Genomic DNA, 25,051 nt, shown 5'->3' on the forward strand with positions numbered 1-25,051 from the left:
AGCGATCTGATTGGAGGCATAATATCCAGTTGAGGACAAAGAAATAAACAGAATACTCAATGTCTGGGACCACAAATTACAACAATTACTTGGATTCAGAAACTCAAAGCAGTAAAGTAGAAGTTAGGAGAAGAAAATACTTGTATCCATAGGCGCAAACACTTTTCACATTTTGCATTAAGCTAGGCACAATTAACCCTTTGATATTGTCTCAAATTCTTTATTTTAAAAGAATTGCATACTCAAAAATCTATTTTACATCTTTGAATACTTACAATTATTTAAATAACAAAACTATATTTATTTTTAAAACATCAATCGCCTTCTTTAATAGAATTTCCTTTTATTTTCAACAATAATTGCCAACTGCTTTGTTCCTGATTTGTACCAGGATATAGGAACAAAACCTCTTCTTGCAAGAAACAGCATCACAGTTTTCTTTCTCTTCCTTTCTCATTCTTGACTTGATTCTGCCTCCTCCTTATAACACTGTTAGATTAATTTTCTCCCCAGGAGCTCAAGAATAGGTTGCAATACAGAAGCAATTTTCAGTTGCTTCGAAATGGCCAGCTTGCATTTCATTTATCACCTCCCGCTGCTGAAAATGATTCCGCCCACACTCTCTCCTGCTGCAATTGTGTTTTCTTGAACTATATCAGTTCACACAGGGAGTTGGAAGGTGGAGACAGAGGTCATCTGGGAGTGCCTGGGGACGGAAGGTGGGGTTTATTGTCAGGCAAGATATGACTGTCACATTTGGTTACACTATTCAATAGAAAGCTCCCCTCACTATAAACAAGAAGATTCAGCTACAATTCAGAGAGAGAGAGAGTTGAAAATGAAAGAAACGTGTTAATTGATGGAAAAAAAAATGATGAATTGCACCATTCTGACCATTCTGGTCTAAATTAACCAAGATTTCTTTATGAAGCAGCTGGTTCTCTTCAAACCCAAAATGAAGCACAAGAGATTTGTGCAATAATTGTGTAATTAGAATGGAAATGACAATAAAATTATGTTTAAGGCAATGATTCATTCATTATCAAATTCATGTACAAATTGATGCTGTAATTCTTTCGATTCGTCAATTTTATGCAGCATAAATCATTTACAAAGAAACAAACTTGTGCCCATCAAATGTATCCTCTTGTGTACAGACAATAAACAGTCATTTTTACATTGCATATTGTTTCAGGCATTTTCTGGCAGGGCACAGTAAGAACAGTAAAGCAGCCAACTTCATAGAATTACCCTCAGGGCTTATTATCACTAACTTTTCTGCATCATTAGTATCCAAACTTATCTTTCTCCCTTTAGCTCCTGAAGTAATTGAATCTTTCTTAGGCAATGGGACCATTAAAGACTGCTAATATTGTCTCTCTCACCTGATTGCCTACTTTCACTGTGAATTTCTGATACTTATGGAGAAGGATCTGGGGTAGCAGAGGGATGGTGTACATAAGAACATAAGAAATATGATTAGGAATAAGTCATTCAATCCTGTCATTCAATAAAATCAAGGCTGAAATTTCCAGGTTTCAACTCTTCTTTCATGCCAGCTCTTCATAACTCTCAAAAATCTATCTCCTCTCTAAGTACTTTTTTACCCATCTAATCTCCACAACTCTCTGGGGTAGAGAATTCAAGACATTCACAACCCTTTGGAAGAAGAAATCACTTCACACTCCAGTTTTTAATGAATATCCCCTGATTCAGTAGTATGAGATTTCTCCACAAGTGAAGCAAATTCCCAACACCTGATAAGCCCCCTTAGAATCTTGAATAAAGTGAGGACTGCAGATGCTGGAGATCAGAGTCAAGAATGTGGTGATGTAAAAGCACAGCAGGTCAGGCAGCATCCAGGGAGCAAGAGAATCGATGTTTTGGGCATAAGCCGGATGAAGGGCTTTTGCCCGAAACGTCGACTCTCCTATTTCTTGGATGCTGCCTGACCTGCTGTGCTCTCCCAGGACCACATTTTTTGACTCCTTACAATCTTGTATCTTTGAAAAATATAATTCCCTCATTTTTCTAAACTTGAATCAATAAAAGCCTAACTGTTGAGCCATGTTTGATAGGTCAACCTCTTCACCCCAGTGTATCAGTCCAGTGAATCTTTTTTTAATTTTCTCTGGTGCCAGTTTATCTTTTCATAAATGAAAGCACCAAAATTGTATGTAGTACTCTGAGTACGGCTTCAGTTGTAACAAGTTGTGATATTTAAGATGTATTCAGACATGCACTTGCAATGCCAAGACATGTAGAGTCAAGAGCTGGAAAATTGGATTAGAATAGTTTGGTGATTGCTTTTGACAAGCATGGATGTGATAGACTGAAGAGCCTTCTTCTATACTGTAGATATCTATGACTCTTAAATGTAACAATCATATCATTTTAATTTTCCATATTTTTGACTGTGGACAGAAATGAGAAAAGGACAGTTGTGTTAACTAAAGACTATGGAAGCGTTTTCTGCACTTTTATAAAATCAGGTTACTGACACATTGTAGATGTTGTTTACACAGCTGTTTGTTCAAGCAGTGCTCTGCCATTCAATATGATCATGGCTGATCATCCAGTTCAGTGCCCTGCCTTCTCTAAGTTAGCCATTCCTCTATCTGTGCTGATATATTCCCTCTAACACCATGGGCCCTTATCATGGCAATTAGCCTAATGTGCTACCTTATCAAATGCCTTCTGGAAATCTAAATCCATCAAATCCACTGCTTCCACTTTATCTACTTTGTTTCCTGTCTGTTCAAAGAATTCTAGTAAATTTGTCAGGCATAATTGCCTTTCCACAAAGTCATACTGAAATACTATGTATTTCTAAATGCTCTTCTTTGATCCAGTGACAGTGAATGATAAAAGTCCAAGTCAGAATGATGTCTAGCTTGGAAGAGAACACACAGGTGGTGAAATTCCTGTGCTTCTGCTCTCCTTATTCTTTGAGGTGATAGAGGTCACAGGCTTAGAAAATGTGAGTAAAGGAGTCCTGGAAAGTTGTTGAGGTGCATCCTCTGTCCACAGTGCCTCCCTAGTAGATGGGGCGCTGATCAAGAAGGCTGATTTGTTTTGACTGGTATTGCCTTTTTGAGTGCTATTGAAAGTATTTCATCACACTCCTCACTTTTGCTTGTATGTGGTGGAAAGGCTTTAGGGATTCAGGATTTGGGTTATTCATGGAAAAACTCACAACTTGTGACCTGATCATGGAGCCTCAGTATTAATATGGCAGTTGTTTTTCTTCAATGGTAGCCTTGAGGTTGGAAGCTTTGTGAGAGTAATATATTAAGTGTCAAGTGGAAATGGTGAGATTCGCTCGTGTTGGAGATGGTCATTTCTTGGCATTTATGCAAATATTACTTGCCAATTTTCAGTAAAGATCTGCATGTTGTCCAGCCCTTGCTGCATATCAGCCTAAAATGGTTTCTACATCTGAAGAGTCATGAATGGTACTGAATTCTATGTAATTATCAGTGAAAATCTCCAGTTCTGACCTTCCTTTGGAGGGAGGTTCTAAATGACACAATGAATATGTCTGGAGCTAGAACATAACCCTAAGGAACTCCTGCAGCAGCAATATCCTGTGATTGAGAATGATTGGTCTCCAACAATTATAACTATCTTCCTTTGTGCTAGCTAGGACAATGTTAGTGAAGGGCTCTCTCTCCCTGAGTCTGATTGACTTCAATCTTTGCTTATTAATGCCACATTCAATCAAATGTTGTCTTGATGTCAAGGGCAGTTACTCTCATCTCACCTCTAGTGTTCAGCTCTTTTGTCCTTGTTTGACCAAAAATGTCATGCAACCTGGATTTGAGTAGTCCTGGTAAAGCTCAGAGTGAGCATCAGTGAGAAAATTGTCATGAAAAGGCCATTTGACAACACGGGTTATAACACCTTCCATCACTTTGGTGATGATTAAGAATGATCTGATGGACTGGTAACTGGCTGGATTACATTTTCCTGATTGTTACAAGCAAGATGTTCTTCAACAACTTTATTGACAAACACACACCAGATTGAAGTTGGCCTGGAGGAGCTTTGTTTGCGGAGCAGTTGATTGTGGGGCACTGGTCTTTAGTTGTGCTGCATGGTATGTTGTCCGGGCTCATGGTCTTTGTGGTTTCTAGTGACTTCCGCCATTTCTTCATATTGTAAAATCTAAAAGTTTGAGAATTGTAACTGACAATTTTGCGATATATCCACAGCTTTTATTAGCAAAAATGTACACATTCAACAGCTGCAAAACAATTTTGGAAAAAAATAGTTACCCTGGGTAATCAGTTGAGATGGATTTGAGGTCAATTAATTTGAAGTGACTGAGCCCAACTCTTCCATAGTGGGCCTTCTCTCTTTGGTGATCTTTCTCCAACTGAAATAAGGGTTTTTAGCATTCTTTATCCTTTGTGGCAATTCTGAGTCCCCTTATAGATTTTTAGGGAATCTAAGCAGTCATAGATTGTTCCACATTGAACTGAACCTAATGCAAAATATTATAATGTTTTCCCTATCATCAGATTTCCAGTGCTCAGGGTCATAATCACTGGATAGTTAATGCATTGGGCTTTAATTTCTATTAAAACTCAATTATATCTCAGTTTTGCTGACGGCACCCAAGTCGCAAGTCATTATCTGCAGCAAAAGTCATTTGAGAAAAATCATCAGAGAGAAAGACAAACAATATTGCAAGCTCATTTTTGAGAAAGCAAGAATTATCAGTTTGCTTCCACTGCACCTCTGCAATAATCTTAGTATTTTCTTACAATATCACTCAGATTGAATTGAATTAGTTGAAGACTGGCATGTGAAATGCTGGAGACTTCAGGAGGAGTCAGGCCTGCTTTGTCCATAGTACACTTCTGATTGAAGATGGCTGAAAATGTAATAAGATGAGGTCCAGATTCATTAGAGTGACCATGATCAAGCTTTGTTAAAGCTAACAATATACAGAGAATGGTAAGGCAAGGCATCTTCTGGAATCTTATAGACACAGCCTCCAGTTCCCTGTGAGCTCACATCATTATTCTAATGCACATGTTCAGTAGTTATTGTAGAATAATAGCATAATAAAACCTTTTGAAGGATTACTCTTTTAAAAAATTGCCATTTAATTATGAAAATGTAATTCCTGTTGCAAAGAAGGCTATTATTGGACTTGAAACATTAACTCTATTTTTCTCTTCACAGACCTGCTGAGTTTCTTCAGCACATTCTGCTTTTATTTCAGATTTCCAGCATTCACAGTGATCTGATTTAAATATCATTGTTTGGAGAGGTGACTATACGGATGAAATTGGATTGCAGATTCTCTGTAGAGAGGAACGTTTCTCTTTCAGTCTCCAGGGCTTGTAATTGCTCATATGTGGGTTTTCAGCCAGTGTTCCCTTTGAGGTGGATAGAACATAGAAGAATACAGCGCAGTACAGGCCCTTTGGCCCTCGATGTTGCATTCGATAGGTAGCTCCAAACCTTGTTTGACCCAAAAGTGTAATGAGACCTGGAGTTGAGTAGTCCTGCTAAAGCTCAAAGTGAGTATCAGTGAGAAAATTGTCATGAAAAGCCATTTGACAACACGGGTTATAACACCAGTACCAGAATTTGTTTTGTGGGCTTGTGCAAATAGGGGAGCCAAAGTATTGCAGTGGGCCTGCTATATTCCTGAGAAAGAATTAATTCTGCCCATCCATGTTCTCTACTGCTAGGACACCAGCTGTCTGCTTTCACTTTTAATATTTAATATTAAATATACTTTAATATTTAATTTTCTGGGCTGTTATTGCAGCTCTGACATGGTCTCTGCCTTGACACTCTCGACCCTCTACTAAACTGGCTGTGGTAATTCCTAAATGGTATTATAGTCTGTTTCTTTGTGTGTGTGCTGTTTGTGTGAATTTCTGAATGCACTCTTCTACCTGTAAGCTCTCCAACTTGAAGTATTATTTCATTCACCATAGCCATTTATTATTGTTTTCTTGTTGCCTGCAGCATTTCCTGGTTTGGACTTTCATCTGCACCTCTTCAGCTTTTACATGGGCTTCCCTGCTTCATGGTTTGATGCCGATGTAAGCCTTGAAATCTGTTGTTCAATGCTTCATTTAGCTGCTGAGTTTTTCTCCAGGTTTTGCCTCACTTCTACACTCAAGTTGTTGAGCTGGTCTTCCTTCTCACCTGTAACACTGTAATATCTCTAGGCTTCAATGGGTTTACCTTTCTACTTGCTTCTGTGGATCTGGTCACCACTGCTACCATGCAATAAAAATGAGATCTACACTCATCAAAATGGGCACCAGCAAGCTTTATTAAGAATAACCATTTACCATTTAAGATGCCTTCTGACTGAGACTCCAGTTCCATGTGATTCAATATCATTATGTCATATGCTCAGGAGCTATTCCTGAAATAAAGATATAACTAACCATTTACTCTACAGTAACTATTTCAGCTGCATCTTTCATATGAATGAGCTGGACTCCAGTTGAGGAGCTTACTTCTCCACTTCATTACTGGTCCACCCCCATTCCTGACTGGAAGTGACAGGATATGGAACTTTGCTCCACGTGGTTGATTGTGGGATCACTTATTTCTGTGTATAGTATACTGCTTCAACTGTTTCACATGCACTTCAACTGTTCCTCTGTTGGTACTTCACCATGCTGGCATCTCATTTTCAAAGTGTGCTTCTTAGTTCTCCTGCCATTCTCTCCTACGCTGGGGTGTGGTTTTATCGATTATAGCTGGATACAATTTTGTTACAGCTGAGGTCCCACCATGCCTCACAGATATCCAATTGTGACGTGCTAGATCTGTTCTGAGTCTATCTCATTGAGCACAGTGGTAGTGTCACAGAACACAGTGAAGGGTATCATAAGTGAAGATGAGATTTGAATATCATAAGAGCAGCATAGTGGTCACTCTGACCAACGCTGACACAGGCATATCATTCTGCAATGCATAAACTGGTAAGATCAATGTTAAGTATGTTCTTCCCTCTTATTGTTTCTCTCGCTGACTGCTTCTGATATTGTGTGACAGATATGTCTTTCATGACATGGCTACCTTGGCTAGGAATGGTGTTACTGAGTTACTCTTGGTTGTGGATATTGCAGTCTCCCAACCTGAGGCTGTGACTAGCTACATTTAGTGCTCCTTCCAAGTGCTGTTAAAGGTAATGCTGTTGCAGAATGGGCTAAAGTTTAGAAAGAACACAGAAAAGGTGAACTGGTTCCACACTAATTAGCAATAAAAGCACCTGGTGAGACTTGATAAATACTGTTTTGTAAGCCTTGACTTAACTCAAAATTGTTCCTCACCTGACGGTCTCAACAGAAAAATTATCCCTGCAGGATTGACAATTTTACAGTTGTACGTACATATTAATAAAAGTAATTACTTTTATTTAAACTTTCCAGACCTTTCTAGGCAGGTGGATATTAAATCGGAGTTAGTGCTTTACTTTTTCTTTTTCTGTCAATTAGTAGGGAGTACAAAGGATCTCCTACTTACAAACATCTACCTTATAAACGCTTGTATTTACAAACACAATCACATACAGGAGTGTAATTTTAAAGATCCAACATCCAAATATTTCCTCATGTGTATGAATATGTTTATTATATCCTGCATTGCGCTCCAACTTAACAAGTTAACCTGGGAACAGGTTCAAGAATCAAATCTGTCTGCAACCTGGGGACTACATGTATGCTTGCCTCTGGAGTTATAAGGTTGCAAGTTCAATTCCCACTCCAGGACTTCATCAGCAATATCAAGTCTGACTCTCAATATAGAGAAACTGAAGAACTGCAGCATTATGGGATCAGATAAGATGTTTAATCAAGGTTCTATCCTCTCTATCAGACAAGGGAGGGGAGCAATATGTTTCAAATGTGGTTTGTTGTCTCATAAGTAAAACCTTCTATAAATAGTTTATTTAAAGTTTTGACTGTTAAAGTGATACGATTGTTATAACTTAAAGAGAGAATTATTGTCACCTCTGACCGTTAACACCTGTTACATACTGTCTGTGGTTTGACAGTGATATTGACTATTCTAATCTCTGAATGCTGAGTTATTTGCAGATATGCAAGGAGGAAGTAACAATTTCAACACGTTAACTGACAAGACGTCAGATTTGTGAAATTCAGTCAATTTCTTTTGATGCTATCATGAAAAGCATCCTAAGTTATAAAGCAGAATTCTGATTGTTCAGCTCGAGTCTGACAAGAGACCTGGACAGAAAGTAATGGAAAAAACCAGACTGCTTTTTTTCATCCACACACTCTGTATCTCTGTGGTCTAAAAAAGATGTGTTATTAACCATTTCATTCATAGGTCCTGTGGTTATCTCTGAGTTTAGGAAATATTTCTCAAAGATAAATCTGCCTGAATCTTGTGTATTGGTTCTACCTTCAATTCTTTTTAAAAAATGTTATGGTTCACTATTTTATCATACTTCTTCCAGATATGAATCTGTGAAGATTTTTTTCACTTAAAAGTTTAACTTGTGAACATTGGTTGGATCTTATGAGTGTTTAGAGTTTAACACTAAACACAATAAAACAAACAACTGTGGATGCTGAAAATCAGAAACAAAATTAAGTTCTGAAGAAGAGTCACTGGACCTGAAACGTTAACTCTGCTCTCTCTCCACAGATCCTGACAGACCTGCTGAATTTTTTGCAACAGTTTTATTGTTAAATCATTAACCAGTACATGAGACATTTAAAGGTGCAGCTTTTTGCCATAAGGAGACTTGATCCATTCAGCTATCAACACGAGACCCAATCATCAGGAAAAAAACCAAACTGTAGCCTAGCTTCAGTTTTTTTTCTGAATTCCTGTCTGCAAATAAAGCAAATTTCAAATATATATTATATACACACATCGTTATATATGTGAAACAATTTTAAGCTGCTCGGTGCTATAAAATTAATGTAGCAAAACACAAATTATAGTTTTCACTGCTTGAAATAATTGTATTTTAAATAATGATACTTTATCCAACCTACATCTTTGGAACATCTTTTGTAGTTCATCACATCTCAATTTCATTTACAAAGCAACATAAAAATTAATCATCCATGCCTGCAAAATATATTTAATGTTCATACATGTTGTAATATAATTTATGGTTATATTCAGTTTCTTTGACAATACTGTGTGATTACTGTAACAAACAACCCTATTGGAAGATTTTGAAGGACCTAGATTCTAACCATTGGTTCAAGGTTTCTACATTTAACTATTCACGGAGACATATTAAATTGCAATTTGGTGTAATCTTGTTATAATGACCAACTCAGTTGCTAGCTCAAATGATCACTATACCTGAACATACTAGGCAATTGATAATGTGTAATTCTGTTTAGTTCAGTGCTTCAAAACAATGTTGCATAGTCACCACTGTTGTCATGGTGCTGTCCTGCCTGTTTCTGATGTTTCATGAGGTACACACAAATCCCATTAGGAAGAGTGTGCTCAGCAGCTTTGCTCTAGGAAGTGTATATTTGTTCAAAGGTTGCATCTTATTTTGCCATGCAGTGCCTAAACATATTGGGCTATCAATTCAATGTCCTTCAGGGGAGGGCAATAAATACTGCTTATTTCAGTGCTGCCCACAGCCCATGAGACAATAAAGAAAGGAAAGCTGACTCCTGGATCTCAATTCTTGCCCATCCCCAATATCCCTTGAGCTGAGTGGCTTGCTGTGCCATTTCTGAGGATACCGCAGAGGCACCACTTTGCTGTGGGTCTGGAGTCACATGCGAGACAAAGCTGGTCAGAGTGGCAGATTTCCTTCCCAAACTTCGGTTAGATTTTCATCCACTGAAATACGAACAGTCAATTTACACCCTGATTTGTCTTCTACACACTCTCCCTTGTCTCACCAACTTCTTACCCTGTGATGCTATATTTACAACAACACACTCATTTTCTCAAAACTTTATCTTGTTTAGGTTATACTACACGGAGTAGAAATATTTCCCAAGTATGGGTGTGCCAGTTCACTACATTGTATGAGCAGCTGCTTATGATAAACATTGCTGACACCATCCTCTTTAGGTGTAGGAAACTATCAGGTCTGTTTGGGTCTAATGTGTTAGTGTAACTAGTAGAGTCTCTCATAGTTAATATTAAATAGTTTTGTGAATATTATAGGAGAAAGTGAGGTCTGCAGATGCTGGAGATCAAAGTTGAAACTTTATTGCTGGAACAGCACAGCAGGTCAGGCAGCATCCAGGGAACAGGAGATTCGACGTTTCGGGGATTCCTGAAGAAGGGCCTGTGCCCGAAACGTCGAATCTCCTGTTCCCTGGATGCTTCCTGACCTGCTGTGCTGTTCCAGCAATAAAGTTTCAACTTGTGAATATTATAAACTAGTTACAGTTTACATTAACATGATAGATATTTACCCATTGGAACAGGAATAAGCTACTCAGCTCTCAAGCTTGTTCTGCCCTTCAATGAGATCATGGCTGATTCATGGTCTAACTCTATATATCTGCCTCCGGTTCATATCCCTTCATAATATTGCTTAAAAAAAAACTGTCTCAGATTTTTAATTAACAACTGATCTGGCATCAACTGTCATTTGAGGAAGAAAGTTCCAAAACGCTACCATCCTTTGTGTGTTGAAGCTCTTCCTAACTCTGCTATCTCTCTGGATCTAACTTTTATAATATACCCGCTCGTTCTAGAATTCCCAAACATCAGAAATGCTTTATCTTTACCTGCTCTATTTTTTTTTCCTGTTAATATCTTGAAGACTTCAACAAGATTACCCCTTAACTTTCTAAATTCTGGAAAGAACGGCCTAATTTGAATAACCACTCCTTATAATTTAAGTCCTGAAGTTCAGGTATCATTTTTGTAAACTGATCTTGTAATCCTTTCTATGCCAATATATCATTCATAAGGCGTGGTGCCCAGACCTCCCCCAGTGTACTCCAGGTGGGGTTCAACAGAGGACCAGATATTAGCTCCCTCTCCTCTGAGATGCTAAACTGTCCTGCCAAAAGGTCCATACAGCATCATCATACTGGGTAAGCTATATCACTCCTTAGAAATAACTCTTTCAGGCACATGGACAACACTTTCTTTCACACTTCATTCATGTTGCCAGGCACTTGGCCCACATATTTTATTTTTCAGTCAGGTTTGTAGAATAGACCAGCCCAGGGACTTGGACACACGCACTGCAACATGATTACATTTTTCACTATCAAGTGACTTGCTTTCATGATGTGAGATAATACTCTTGTTAGTCCACTGTTGCTTCATCACGCTGAGATGAATTACTAGTTCATGCTGTAGTATTCTATCTAGCTGTCTGGTTTACAAGCACTAAATCTTACTAAGGGCGGTTTTAAATTAGGTCTCTGAAAGGTAAACCAACAGCTTACCACTGGAGACAAGATCCAACTCTGACTGGCCCCTTTCGTTATTTATCACTTTGCTGCTTTTCTTTTTATTATTTCTTTCTACAAATTCAAATATTAGAATGTCAAATGTTTTCATGATTTGAGGGCCCATTAAAACTCTACTTAAACCTTTAGCAAAGTTTTCTAGAAGGACTTTATCTTACTTTGCTGGAAGTACAGTTGTTTGAAGTTTGCCAGAACCCAGATTTATTTCATTGTAACTGATGTATTCGACAGGGGACTATGAGCAGCAGCATGTCATTTCCTGGTCAGATTTATCTATCCAAGCGTATGGCTATGATCAGAAAACCTGCCCCTTTAGACAGACCTGAATGAGTGTTAAAATTGTCTGCTAGGGAAAGTACAATTTGAACTTTGCATTTGAGACTTCAACTCATTTCACCTCGCTGCTACTGCGAATTTCGTGAAAATTCTTTACTACTCTCAGCTTCAACCAGCTGGTAATTTTACTTATTATATCAAGTTTATTCAAACAGCACCAAAGCAAGGATAATATCTGATTCTGAAAGATTCTCAAGAGTAGTTCAAGGAATGAAAAACTTCTGTTCTGAGGATAAATTGAAAAAGTTGGTAATGTTCTCTTGGAGAGAAGAAAGCTGTGAGGGGATTTGATAGAGGTTTTCAAAATCATGAGCAGCTGAATGGAGTAGATAGGGACAAGCTGTACATAAAAGGAATAAGAATGAGAGGGCATCGACTTAAAAAAAATGTACAAAAGAAGCAGAGGTAATGTGAGAATTTGTTTTCACACAAGGATATGGGATACACAGCCTGGAAATATGATAGAGGCAGCTTCAATTGAAATACTATGCAAGACTACAGGGAAAAAGCAGAAGGTTATCATTAGATAATGGTGATCTTTTGAAGATCTGGTATAGACATGATGGGCTGAATGGTCTCCACCTGGGCCATAACAATTCTGTGATTCTGATACTACGCTTGATCTTAGCCAAAAGGCAGGGAAGTGATTCTGTGAAACAGGACAAGATTTTTCCTCATCTATTTCTTCATCTTCCACTTGAGAATTAATGTTAATCATAGTCATAGAGTCTTATAATATAGAAACAGACCCTTCGGTCCAATCAGTCCATGTTCCGAAAATAAATTTTCGGAAATAGCATGTATTTGGCCCATATCCCTCCAAACCCAATCATTGTACACAAATCTTATAAAATGTGCCCTCAAGCCCAAGAGAATAAAAGGTTTTTTAACCTTGATGGTAGGGTAAGATCTAGGAACAATAGTGAGATAGAAGATTAACATCTGTCTGGAAAGAATGCCCTAAGAAGGGAGAACAAGCGCAGATATGTTCAGCGAAAACCCTAGATAACTAACTTGACTGAGATTGCTTTGAGGTAACAGAGAGAATAGTTCAGGACAATGGAGTTGATGTGGAATAAAATACGACACACTAGACCTGCTGATGAAATTGAAGCCCATGAGATAAAAGGATCACTTGCAGCTTTGATACAAAATTAACTAAGATATAAAAACCAGAGGGTAGTCACGAATGACCTTCTCAGACTGGAAAGATGTGCATACTGAAATCCTCAAGAATTAACATTAATTCTTTTGACAGAAAACAATGATGTGAACTTGAGGGTAATCGGTATAAGACTTGGAAATGAAGCAAACAATGAAGAATATAACAATAAATTTCAACAGGACAGAGACAGATTAGTAGAATGGGTGAATATATGGCAAGTGAAATTCAATGCAGTAAAGTGGAGTGATAGATTTTGAGAGATGAATGAGTCAGTGGCAATATCTGCTAAGTTTAACAATTTTAAATAGGATGCAAGAAGAGAGGGACCTGGGGCTGTTTGTGCATACGTCTTTGAAACTGGCAGGACACATTTACAAAAGCAGTTGATGAATTGTATGGAATTGTGGGTTTTAGATATATCAAACACAAAACCCAGGATGTATAGTTCAACCTTCATAAAATGTTAATTCAGTCTCAGCTGGTATGCTGTATCCAAATTTGGGTACGTTACTTTAGGAAGGATGTGTAGGCTTTGAAGAGAGTACAGAAGAGACTTATGAGAATGATTTTGGGGATGATGGATCCTTGTTACATGAACAGACAGGTGAATTTGAGACTGACCTCCTTTGAACTCAGAAGACTGTTATGACCAGGTGGAGCGGGATAATTCCACTCCCCTCTTTTTAAATCCTTCTCAGTTGGTCTTAGCAATTTTAGCTTTTCTTATCATGTTATCATATTTCAACTAAAAAGACAGTTAACAAAATCAAAATTAAGAAGCAAATCAAAATATTTTCTTGAGTGCAAGAAAAAGGAATTTCATTATTTGCTAACCTGAATAAAAACAACCTGGCATCCAACCAATCAAAAATATACATAATGCGTTTATTAAGGTGAGTACCTGGTCCAGGCAGGAGAGCCATTTATGAAGTTTAAAGCCTTTCAGATGCTTAATTTTTAATCTGAGAACATAGTTATTTAATTGTTGAACCATATCTTCAGCAGGGACAATGTTTGTTGTTGGTTTTGTGTTATTGGTGAATGGATCTTTCCTTAATTATACCAACATTGCCTTCCAAGATACTGATTGAAACACACAGGTGGAGAATCAGTCATTCAGCTCTTGCTTATAAATCTGTTTTTGTACTTTCTACAGCTTCTGTAAGGAAGTTGTTACAATAGGATTCTTTTGTGGATTCCCAGATCTGGCCCCATTGTCTCACCAAGCTGGCTACTCGACAGACAGCATTTCATCTCAAATATGTGCTATCATGGGGTGGCACAGTGGCTCAGTGGTTAGCACTGCTGCCTCACAGCACCAGGGACCCAGGTTTGATTCCAGCCTTGGGCTCTGTCTGTGTGGAGTTTGCACATTCTCCCTGTGTTTGTGTGGCTTTCCTCCGGGTGTTCCAGTTTCCTCCCACAGTCCAAAGATGTGCAATTCAGGTGAATTGGCCATGGTAAATTGCTCAGAGTGTTAGGTGCATTAGTCAGAGGGAAATGGGTATGGGTGTGGACTGGTTGGGCTGAAGGGCCTGTTTCTACACTGTAGGGAGTCTAATCATGATGCAAACATGAATTAAAATCAGGATGCAATTTTCTTACGCCAACTCAGTTGTCTGCTTATCCAACAGTGGGCGCTAGTGAGAAGCGACTGCACTGGGGAAGTTGAGAGAAGCAGGACAGGCCAAGGGTATAAAAGCCAAGTCTAAAGTTGTACTAGCAGGGGATTGCTAGCTGCACAGAGTGTTCAGCTAAGTGTATGAGTTCAGGGAAGTGGGGGAGGAGTCAGAGGAGGAGTGGAGCCAGGAGCTCGAGGCTCAGGTATAAGTGCATGGACAAGCTGGGAGGAGCAGCAGTCAGAGGAGGAGCGAACTATTGCAGCTACTGAAGGCATGAGGGTAAAGGAGAAGGACAAGGAAATTGAACCATGGCTTCACAGCCAGCAGGTAAGTGAGTGATGAGTAAACGGTTTTTCTTTTCTCTTCTTTTCTCTTGTCTTTGCTGCTGTTGTTGTTAAGTTAGCTCAAGAGTTAAGTCATGGCAGGTGATCCCAGACTCCCCTGTGCGATGTGGGAATTCAGGGACCCTTCAGATGCCTCTGTTCTTTCACGTCCAGGAAGTGTGTCTTGCTGCAACTCCTGTTTGACTGATTGATGACTCTGGTGCTGTGGCTGGATTCAGTTTCGAGCATCCGTGAGGCTGAAGGAATTCTGGTTTGCATGTTCAGTAAGTTGGTCATGCCTCAGATAAAACTTACTGACGAAAATAGGGAATGGGTGACCATCAGACAGAGGAAGAGTTGGAAGGCAGTGCAGGGTTATCAGGAATGCTGTTGGGGGAGATGGCTCAACGGGAAAGGTGGCAGCAGACAAGTCCATGGTAACGTGGCTGGCTCTGCTGTAAAGGATGGCAGGAAAAAGGGTGGCAGTGATAGGGGACTCAGTTGTAAGAGGAATAGATAGACTTATCTGTTGGCTGCAATCGAGACCGTAGAATGGTATGTTGCGTCCCTGCTGCAAGGGTTAAGGATGTCTCTCAGTGGCAGCAGGACATTCTGGAGAGAAAGGGTAAACAGCCAGCTGTCATGGTGCATATAGTCACATAAAAAAAGGACAAGATCCTACAAGCTGAATTTAGGGAGTTAGAAGTTAAACTAAAAAGTAGGACATCAAATGTAAGCTCAGGATTGATACTTGTGCCACATGCTAGTCAGTGTAGAAACTGGCAGGATAGCTAAGATGAATACGTGGCTTGAAGGATGGTACAAGAGGGAAGGATTCAAATTCCTGGGATATTGGAATCGATTCTAGGGGAGTTGGGATCAGTACAAACTGGGTGATGTGAATGTGGGCAGGACTGGAACCAATGTCGTGGGGGAGTTTTTGTGAATGCTGTTGGGGAGGGTTTAAACTAATATGACAGGGGAATGGGAGTCAATGCAGAATGTCAGAGGGAAGTAAAGTGGGGACAGAAACAAGGGACAGTAAGGGGAAAAGTGCAAGTGGAAGGCAGAGAAACCAAAGACAAAAATCATAAAGGGTCACATTACATCATAAGGGCAATAAGGGTAAAACAAAAACAAGCTTGAAAGCCATGTCTCAATGTGAGAAGCATTTGTAATAAAGTGGATGAATTAACTGCACAAACAGTTATTAATGGATATGATGTAATTGGGATCACAGAGACCTGGCTCTAGGGTGACCAACTTCCAAGAACTCAACATCCAGGGATAATCAATTTTCAGGAAAGATAGATGGAAAGGAAATGGAGGTAGGGTAGCATTGCTGGTTAAAGAGATATTATCACAATTGTAAAGAAACATAGTTAAAAATCACACAACGCCAGGTTATAGTCCAACAGGTTTAATTGGAAGCATACTAGCTTTCGGAGCGATGCTCCTTCATCAGGTGATTGTCAGGTGACAACCACCTGATGAAGGAGCATCACTCCGAAAGCTAGTGTGCTTCCAATTAAACCTGTTGGACTATAACCTGGTGTTGTGTGATTTTTAACTTTGTACACCCCAGTCCAACACCAGCATCTCCAAATCGTAAAGAAACATGTTAGTCTAGACATTGTGGAATTTGTATGGGTGGAGCTGTGCAACCACAAAGGGAAAAATACACTAGTGGGAGTTGTGTACAGTCCACCAAACAATAATTGTGAGATTGGGATGGCATCAAACAAGAAGTTAGAGATGTGTGCAGTTAGGGTACAGCAGTTATTATGGGTGACTCAATTTGCATATTTAATCGACTAGCCAAACTGGTAGCAATGTGATGGAGGAGGATTTTCTGCAATATATGAGGGATAATTTCTTCAACCAATATGTTGAGCAACCAACCAGAGAGCAAGCCTTGCTGGACTGGATATTGTGTAATGAGAGTGGATTAATTAGCAAGGAGAAAGTGAGGACTGCAGATGCTGGAGATCAGAGCTGAAAAATGTGTTGCTGGAAAAGCGCAGCAGGTCAGGCAGCATCCAAGGAGCAGGAGAATCGACGTTTCGGGCATAAGCCCTTCTTCAGAAATTCCTGAAGGAGGGCTTATGCCCGAAACGTCGATTCTCCTGCTCCTTGAATGCTGCCTGACCTGCTGCGCTTTTCCAGCAACACATTTTTCAGCTTTGGATTAATTAGCAACCTTGTGGTGCTGATCCTTTGGGGAAGAATGACCATAATATGTTAGAATTCTTCATTAAGATGGAGAGTGACACAGTTAAACCTGAAGCTAGCGTCCTGAACTTAAAGAAAGATCATTTTGATGGTATGAGACATGCCGCGGCTAGAATAAGCTGACCAAGGATACTTAAGGGGTTGATGTTGGATAGGCAATGGCAGACAATAAATGAACAGATGGATGAACTTCAACAATTGTACATCCTGCCTGGCATAAGAGTAAACCAGGGAAGGTGGCTCAACCATGACTAATAAGGAAAATCAGGATAGCGTTACAGCCAAAGAGGAGGCATATAAATTGGGCAGAAAAAACAGCAAACCTGAGGACTGGGAGAAATTTACAATTCAACAGAGGAGGACAAAGGGTTTAATTTGGAAGGGGAAAATAGAATATAAGAGTAACTTGTGGGAAACATAAAAACTGACTGCAAAAGTTCTACAAACATGTGAGGAGAAAAACGCTGGTAAAGACAAATGTAGGTCCCTTGTAGCTAGAATTAGGTGAATTCATAATGGAGAATAAAGGGATGGAAGACCAGTTGAACAAATGCTTTGGATCTGTTTTCACCAAGAAGGACACAAATAGCTTTCTGGAAATGTGAGGGGACAGAGGGTCAAGCATGAAGGAGGGGCTGAATGCAATCCTTCTTAGTTAGGAAATGGTATTGGTGAAATTAAAACCTGATAAGTCACCAGAGCCTGATGCTCTGCATCCCAGAGTACTTAAGGAAGTAGTCCTAGAAATAGCAAATGCATTGGTGATCATTTTCCACCATTTTATAGACTCTGGAAGAGTTCCAATAGACTGGAGGGTAGCTAATGTAACCCTACATTTTAAAAAAGGAGGAGGAGAGAAAGCAGGCAATGTTAGGTTGGTTAGCCTGACATCAATAGTAGAGAAAATGCTGGAGACAATTATTAAGGATGTAATAATTGAGCATTTAGAAAGTGGTGACAGAATTGGTACTAGTCATCATGGATTCACTAAAGGGAAATCATGCTTCACAAATCTTTTGGAATTTTGTGAGGATGTGATAAGTAGACAAGGGTGAATCAGCGAATGTTGTATATCTGAACTTTCAAAAGGCTTTTGACAATGTTCAATACAAGAGATAAATAAGTAAAATTATATCTCATTGTATCAGAGGTAATGTATTGACAAGGATAGAGAACTGGTTGACAGAAGAAAACAGAGTTGAAATAAACGGGTCCTTTTCAGAGTGGCAGGCAGTGATGAGTGGGATACCACAGGGTTCAGTGCTGGGACCCCAGCTGTTCACAATATACATTAACAATTTGGATTAAGAAATTGAACACAAAATCTCCAAATTTGCAGATGGCACTAAGCTGGGTGGCTGTGTGTACTGTGAGGAGGACACTAAGAATCTGCAGGGTGACTTGGACAGACAGGTTCAGTTGACAAACACTTGACAAATGCCATATAATGTGCATAAATGTGACGTTACCTACTCTGGTGGCAAAAACAGAAAGGCAGACTATTATCTGAATGGTGGCAGTTTAGAAAAAGGTGCGGTGCAATGAGACCTGGGTGTCATGGTGGAACAGTTGCTAGAGGTTGGCATGCAGGTATAGGATTGGAGGAATGCTATTGGCATGTTGGCCTTCATAGCGAGAGGATTTGAATATAGGAGTAGGGATATCTTGCTGCAGTTATACAGGGCCTTAGTGAGACCACACCGTGAATATTGTGTGCAGTTTTGGTTTCCTCGTCTGAGGAAGGACATTCTTGCTATTAAGGGAGTTCAGCAAAGGTTCACCAGACTGATTCCTTGGATGGTATGACTGACACATGAGGATAGACTGGATTGACTGGGCTTTAGAAGAATAAGGGGTAATCTCATAGGAACATATAAAATTTTAATGGGACTTGGACAGGCTAGATGAGGGAAAAATGTTCCTGATGTTAGTGAAGTGCAGAATTAGGGATCACAGTTTAAGAACAAGGGGTAAACCATTTAAGACTGATCTGAGGAAGAATTTCTTCACTCAGAGTTGTGAACCTGTGGAATTCTTTCCCACAGAAAGCTGATGGGGCCAGTTCATTAGATATATTAAAGAGGAAGCTGGAGGTGGCCCTTGCAGCTAAAAGGAGTGGGGCATGGACAGAAAGCAGGAGTGCGATACTGAAATCGCATGATTGACCATGATCATATTGACTGGTGGTGCAGGTTTGAAGGGCCAAATGAGAAATAGGTACCTCAGGACCTATTTTTTATGTTTCTATGTTTTGATATTTTGATGTCTTTAGTTAAATCCTTATTTTCAGTACAGATAGTGTTGTTTATCCCTTAGAGTTCTGCTGGATTTGCCTCAATCTGTGGTCAGGCGATCATGTCAGATATTTTAGGGCAATATTTATTCTTACTTAAAACCATTTTAGACCATGCAAAGTTTCCAGATATAACAATCATAGAGTCACAGAGTTGTATCAATGTCGTGGACAGCTGCAACATGACATCCCAACCCCTATATCAATGCACTGACCAATAAAGGCAAGCATAACAAATGCCTTCTTCACTACCTTGTCAACTTGCAACTCCATTTTCAGGCAATTATGAACCTGTGCCCTCAGGTCTCCTGGTTCAGCAACGCTCCACAAGACCCTAACATTAAGTGTACATATCCTGCCCTGATTTGCCTTACCAAAATGCAACACCCCATACTTATCTAAATTAAACTCCATCTGCCACTCCTCAGCCCATCTGATCAAAGTCCCATGATACTCTGAGATAACCTTCTTCGCTGTCCACTACACAACCAATTTTGATGTCACCTGCAAACTTATTAACCATACCTCTTATATTCACATCCAGATCATAACCAGACTAAAAAGATACTTATTAAAAGTGTTGATAATCAAAAGTCATAAAGCTAAGGTGTTTAAACAAAAGAACCACAGGTAATCTGAGGAAATTTCACATAGGCAGTGTTGTTGAGATTTGAAATTTCATCTAGATAGAATGGTTGATACAGATAATAACCTGCAAAAAAGAAATCGTGAAAATACTTGATAGATAAAACTTTGCAGGAATATGAGGCAAGTTTGAGGGAGGGATGGACTAATTGGATAGCCATTTAAAAAAAGCCAACATAACTTATGTGGCCAAATTGACTTCCATTGTGCCGTATTAGCTTACTTTTCTTGTTTGTTCATACATAAGCATCTTACTAATGGGACAATGATTCCATGCACTGAGTAAGGGAGTAGGGATAGGAAATTAGCACTATTGCGTTGCAGTCCTTTCTCCAAACAGTGGGTTGTTCACTTATGGTTCTCTGCTGGGTCAGCAGTGATTTATCTGAATGTTTATTCCTGAACGTGGAAGAGCATGCTCTGTGACACATTAACAAGTATGTTGGAACAATATGATAAAAGAAAGCACACCTAAAATTAAATTGCCAATGCCTCAATGATAAGCAGTTCATTTGTTTATCATTTAAAGCACTGCATGTTATAAATATTTTATACAGTGCTTTATCTGGTTCCTCTGAGTTAAGCAGTGAAAAAATTGAAGGCTTCTTCTCATGAGTGCCTGTCTCACATTTTACAATGGTTCAACTTGTTTTAAATCTCTTTCAAAGCCAATACATTCATCACTGATCATATTTGCTAAATGGTTCTTTGTATTTTATTAATCTAAGAAATCTTGGTGCTGCACTCTGGAGTTTATAGTGCAACATCTATTAAACCAGGATTAATAATAGTTTTTCACCAAGTACTTTAGACAGGGTCAACAGCAGTTGTTTATTCCTTAATCAATAATTTGAATGCAAAGCATTTGCTTTGAACAGTTCCAGTTACTTTGCACTTTCTGCAGAATAATCAATGAAGGTATCTCGTTTTGCACAGTTCAGTGTGGAAGCCAGGATCAATATCAAACTACAGAAAGTCCATCTAGAATCAAAGGGAAAAGTCAAACATTTTACAACTGAAAGATCCCTACCACTTGGCAGCAAGAAATAGAGATTCCATATGTTAAGGATCTCTTATAGAAACACATATGCTTTATCGTTGTAGTGTTATTTTTGCAAAAGGCTTTATTCCAAGGTTGATTCCAGATGGCAATGTTTTCTAAGAGATCAAAAATGCTGAGTTAATCAAATACAAAGATTTGGAATGACCAACACAGGGCTAATAGAAATGAATAACTCCAAACAGACTGTGTTAGAGAATCTGTACATACTGATCATTAGCAAGTACATTTTAGTTTAACTGGAGGAGGAGGAGAAAACAGGATATTTCATCTGCACAAAGATTGCACCAAACATTCAGTGCCAAGTATCTTGGTTAATGGCTTTGCCAGTATAGAATCAGTTCCTTGGCCATGGAAGAAGAGGAGTGCACAAGGGAAATACAAGCTCAGAATGAAGACGAGAGAGAAACAACATTGTATCTGAGGCATTTATAGTCTGAAATATGAGGGACATATAAATGATAATTGGCTGAGAGTAATTCTTATAAAGCTTCATAAAATAATATGTTATTCATGCACCACCCTTCGCAGTCAAAGTATTCTTTATGCTTACTTCAACTTCCTCCAGGCATCGACTGAAGTGATTTGAAGGGAATATCTCAAGCCTCAGTGAACTTTGCTTGGCTTTTAGGCAACTGATGCTTTCATTTTCTGCATCATAAAACAGTGACAGAGTTCGAGATAAAGTTCATGTGTATTAATTTTATTGTGTTACAGTCTATATTGTTAGTATGTTACATATTGCTTTGAGTTCTGAAATTCTGCGTGCTGGTTATTAATGCACCCTACTAACATGCAGCCTAAACGGGGCAGTGTGACTGGGAGGCACTGGACAGAAAGAGCTAGAGTACTGGGATGCTTCATTTGAACTATGCTGTGTCCTGGTGAATTCTGTAACTAGGGTTTGTAGATCGGGATTCAAACTAATTTGCTGGGGGATGGCGGGTGTGGGGGGTGGAGGTGGGAGGAGCGGAGGAGGGTAGGGAAGTTTAAAAAATCAAAAAGAAGCAAGTGAACAGACACACAGGGTAGTAAGAAGTGAATAATAATCAGTTTGACAGAAGAGGTAGAAAATATAGGTAGAAGATTAAGCAGCAAATAGAAGTTAGAGTAAGTAATATTGGTAAAAAGTCAAAGGCTAAGGCTCTTTATTTGCAAGCTCACAGCATTTGTAACAAGATAAATGAGTTGATGGCACAATTAGAAATGCATAATACAACTTGATAGCTATTACAGAGACATCTGGAATACTCTGTACAGTTTGTGTCTCTGTATTTGAGAAAGGATATAGTGGCTTTGGAGACAGTTCAAAAGGGATTCGCTCAGCTGTTTCCTGGGATGTAAAGGGTAAATAATCAAGAGTACTGAACAGGCCTTTATTCATGAGAGTTTAGAAGAATGAGAGGTGATCTTATTGAAACATACAAGATTCTGAGGGGGCCTGACAGAGTAACTGTAGAAAGGATGGGAATCTTGAACAAGGGGGCATAGTTACTGTGTAATGAGATACTCATTTCTTCTCCCAGAAAGTAGCGAATGTCCAAAATTCTCTACAACAGAAAGTTGAGGAGACAGAATCACTGAAAATCCTTGAATAGGGATGGATGCAGTTTTGAAATATCACGAATTTGATGGCTATGGTGAGCTGGCATGTAAGAGGGGTTGAGGCCTGGGCCAGGTCAGCCATGATCTCATTGTGATGTGGAGGTGCCAGTGTTAGACTAGGGTGGACAAATTCAAACGTCACACAACACTGGGTTATAGTCCAAAAAGGTTTATTTGAAACGGCAAGTTTTTGGAGCCCTGCCCCTTCCTCAGGCAGCTGCATTAGGAAGAAACGGGGCTCCAAAAGCTTGTGGTTTCAAATAAACCAGTTGGACTATAACACGGTGTCGTATGACTTTTGGCCATGATCTTGCTGAATGGTGGGGCAGACTTGAGGGGCCTAATGGTGTACTCCTGCTCCTAATTTATATTCTTATAGTTTAGGTTGACAACCTTTCTGCATATCAAGCAACAACTCATGTTAATCTATACCAGGTTGAGGAAATGACAGGTCCTTTCTGAGCAAGGCTACAAGACTTTAAAGTTCAAAAAGCTAGAAACACCCACACTTTCTCCTTTAATGTTGGACATCAGTCTTATGAATCTCAATTATCTTCAGTGATTAAATACACTTTTTTCCAGTTACCAAATTTGGTGATAGAACTCAATTTATTTTTTTCCCCGATTTGCAATTTGACAAATTTAATCACTTGACCCTCACATTAAAAGATGTGATCACTTGGACCATAAATTTCAAGAAACAAAAACATGCAAGGTTAGAAGTAAATGAAAAAAGTTCATCAATATTATTTTTCCATTGGGTTAATTCACCTTTAAAAGATACACAGGGCAGCAAAGTGAGTTCATGCTGCAAAATATTTAATTCGGATTGCTAATAAATAGCTTTACAAACATCTTCATAAATGTCAAGGTTACTTGAATATTAAATCAAAATTTAACAATGTATTTAACAATAATTAAACATGAAGCCTCTTCTGTTGAAATTTCTTCTTCAGCTTTAAACAAGTCGATGAATGTATGAAGGTATGTGATTCTGAAAAGGTCAAATAGTGCTGCAGAAACAGATTAAGCATCTGAGCACTAAAGATGCATCATGATTCAGGATTTATTTGTTTTCAAGGAGGCAGGATTCACAAAGCCTCTTCTGAGATCATCCTTGAGAAGGTGTACCTCAACTGTTCATCATGCAGCTAGTGCTATTGATGTTAAGATAAACCTGGATATATTTTGTTCTATACTGGTATAATGTTATGCATGGATAATTTAATGTATGTCCTGTGCTGAAACTTGGGGAAGATTTTTGGTCATCAGTTCTGTCTTCCTTTCAATTTGGAAGCTAGGTTGTGGACCAACAGTCAATCAATAAATTGGTATTCAACAACATACTTGAGCATGTCTGGCCAGCTTTGTGCGATCATATTTTTTTGTGAGATACGTCTAATCCTCTTCTGCTTTTTTCAATATTTTTCAAACATTTGGGTGATGCTATTAAAGTCTGTGGAACAGGGGCAGAAAGGGTATTTTCATGCACATTGTAGTTAATCTTAATTATTTTTCACAAATTGTTTTTACCTAGAACTAAACAGCTTTTAGCTGTTGTTATGAACATCTGTTATCTGAAATATTTAAGATATCCGTTTCTTGGACTCTTGGAAAGAACACTTTACAAAGAACAGGGAAAAAACCCGCAGCAGGGAAAAATGTTACATTTACAAACAACACAGTCTGCTCAACTGGAGTCACTGAATCTCAGTACTTCAGAGAGAGATCGTAATACCGAGTTTGTTTGGGTATTAAAGCTAGTTGTTTCTAACAAAGATAGTTGGAGATAACTTTTCTCCAGAGCAACAGCCCTTTGCTCTCTTTCCCTCTTTTCCCTTTCAGTGAAACAATCTCATCAAAGTTTTTCAATTGTAAACCGACTGGAAAACCTCACTATGTCAAGTGGATTGTTTCTAAAGGGAGATATTTTCATTGCTTCTGCCTGAGAGTCAGAGTCACGGAGTCATATAGCACATAAACAGACTCTTCAGCCAAATTCATCCATGCTGACCAGATATCTCAATCTGACTCAGTCCAATTTGCCAGCCTTTGAGCCATATCTTTCTAAACCCTTCCTATTCATATATCCATCCAGATGCCTTTTAAATGTTGTGATTGTACCTGTCTCTACTAGAGGAAGGGTTATACCCGAAACATCGACTTCTCCACCTCCTAATGCTGCCTACCTCGCTGGGCTCTTCCATCCTTCTACCTGTCTACTTTGGATTCCAGAACCTGCAGGGTTATTTTTGTGTCCACCATTTCCTCCAGCAGCTCAAAGTAAAATCCAGAATGTATATCACTGTTTGTGTTTTTGCTCAGGTGATGGGGATGTTGC

At 39.0% G+C, this 25,051-nt stretch overlaps 1 long non-coding RNA gene across 1 annotated transcript in view; it reads right to left on the minus strand.

Moving 5' to 3' along the window:
* Window positions 1-381: 381 nt before the first annotated feature.
* The window catches only part of LOC122562974, an 84,642-nt gene continuing 59,972 nt past the window's right edge, over window positions 382-25,051 (minus strand). Inside the window, exons 3-4 of the long non-coding RNA XR_006315452.1 lie at window positions 4,022-4,167; window positions 382-706 (exon numbers count right to left, since the gene is read on the minus strand). This is a non-coding gene — a long non-coding RNA (uncharacterized LOC122562974). The remainder of the gene's footprint in view (window positions 707-4,021; window positions 4,168-25,051) is intronic.

Source organism: Chiloscyllium plagiosum, chromosome 26 (genome assembly GCF_004010195.1).
Source record: "Chiloscyllium plagiosum isolate BGI_BamShark_2017 chromosome 26, ASM401019v2, whole genome shotgun sequence".
Classification (NCBI taxonomy): domain Eukaryota; kingdom Metazoa; phylum Chordata; class Chondrichthyes; order Orectolobiformes; family Hemiscylliidae; genus Chiloscyllium; species Chiloscyllium plagiosum.